The following is a 1,560-nucleotide window of genomic DNA, read 5'->3' on the forward strand; positions in this document are numbered from 1 at the left end:
TATGGGACTTAGAGTGAAGATTTCCAGAAATGAGGGGAAGCTAAGAAGACGGGTTTCCCTGGGTATATAAAGGGTGAAAGGAGAGAGTCCAACAGGGCTGGGAGCTGAGTTCAGGTCAAGTGTAGGGTTCTAACTTGGGCACCGTCCAGTTTTCTCCCAAGAGGGTCTTCAGATGAGAGGAACCCTGCATGAGGCCACAGTGAAGTGGGCAGCAAATGGTCAGTGTTCCAGGATCCACTCGCATCGGTTAAGGCCTCCTGGGTAACTAGGGAGGGAGGGAGGACGCTTCTCTTTCTTTGAATGATTAAAATCAATGATATTATTGGGGGTGATAAGTTACTAGAAAGTTAACTGGCATAGGCAAAGGGCAGAAACATATCAGAAGTCAAGTGCGTTGGTAGAGGAGAGTACTTTCTGTCAGACAAATATTCGCATCCAGGGTTTCCAGATTTCTCCAAGGCTGGATTTCTCATGGGTCACTTTCCCTTCAAAGGATTCTGGAGACCAAGTTCAACAGGATTCCTTCACCTACCAAACAAGAGTCCTTGGGTCGTCTGTCAGCCAAGGCATGCAGTGGAAATACAATCTGTCTTTCAGATTCCTCTGTAGGATTAGGAAGTCTCTTCTGCCTTGTGTTGCCAGACTCCTTGCTCTTGTTCCTCTTGTCCATGTACTCATTCTTCAAGTATTTTCTCATCTCCTGGTCAAGATCAAATGACCAGAAATTTTCAGAATGTTGGTGACATTCCTTAAGCAAGTTGATCAAGACGTTGCACTCTCCAGCATGTAAGGGGCAGATACGTCAGGATGCATCTTTAGGAAAAGGAGATGGAGCACAGCAGAGCAACACAACTCATGGCCACACCTGGACAGCAAAGAATGGTATTCACCAGCAAAGGCCGGTGGTCTGGGTGCTGGAGCAGGGCCAGCTCCGGGTGGTGAGGGCCCTCTACTCCTGATCCCTCTTGACCAGCCCTGGGAGGGGGTATTTGATCCACAGTTTTGTCTCTTCCTCACCCTCTGTGCTACCCTCTGTCTCCCCCTAGGCCCTAGAGTGCCAGGGGCATCAACTTCCTGGTGTGAGGGCTGTGGGCAACCCCCGGGTGGGGAGCTCCCTGGAGCAGTGAGCAGGTGGGGGACAAGGTGAGGCTTGGGAAGCACAGAGCTGTGAGGTTCTCCCAAATCTACTCACACTTCTGCACATGTTCCCAGGTGCCCTGTTTACCTTGGAGCCACAGCCTCCGCTCCCATTGGGTAGAGCACACCTAGGTCAGTCTGCATGGTGGCCAGATACACTGCAGACCTCCCCTACTCCAGCCCAACTCGAGGCCCCAGATGTGAGGGACACACCCCCTCAGGGCCTGGTCCTCTCTCTGGCTCAGAAACCTGAGGCTGTTGCACTCTGGACTCACTGGCACCCACTCTGATCCTTCCAGTCTGGCTGTCCCAGGGACGCCTCGTGCCTGCGTGTGCACTAAGTCGCTTCAGTCGTGTCCAGCTCTTTGCGATCCCGTGGACTGTAGCCCACCAGGTTCCTCTGTCCATGGGATTCTCCAGGCA

At 52.5% G+C, this 1,560-nt stretch overlaps 1 pseudogene; it reads right to left on the bottom strand.

Moving 5' to 3' along the window:
* Positions 1 to 115: 115 nt before the first annotated feature.
* Positions 116 to 813, bottom strand: LOC133067109 (COX assembly mitochondrial protein 2 homolog; annotated as a pseudogene).
* Positions 814 to 1,560: the final 747 nt, after the last annotated feature.

The sequence above is a fragment of the Dama dama genome, chromosome 12, assembly GCF_033118175.1.
Source record: "Dama dama isolate Ldn47 chromosome 12, ASM3311817v1, whole genome shotgun sequence".
Classification (NCBI taxonomy): Eukaryota; Metazoa; Chordata; class Mammalia; order Artiodactyla; family Cervidae; genus Dama; species Dama dama.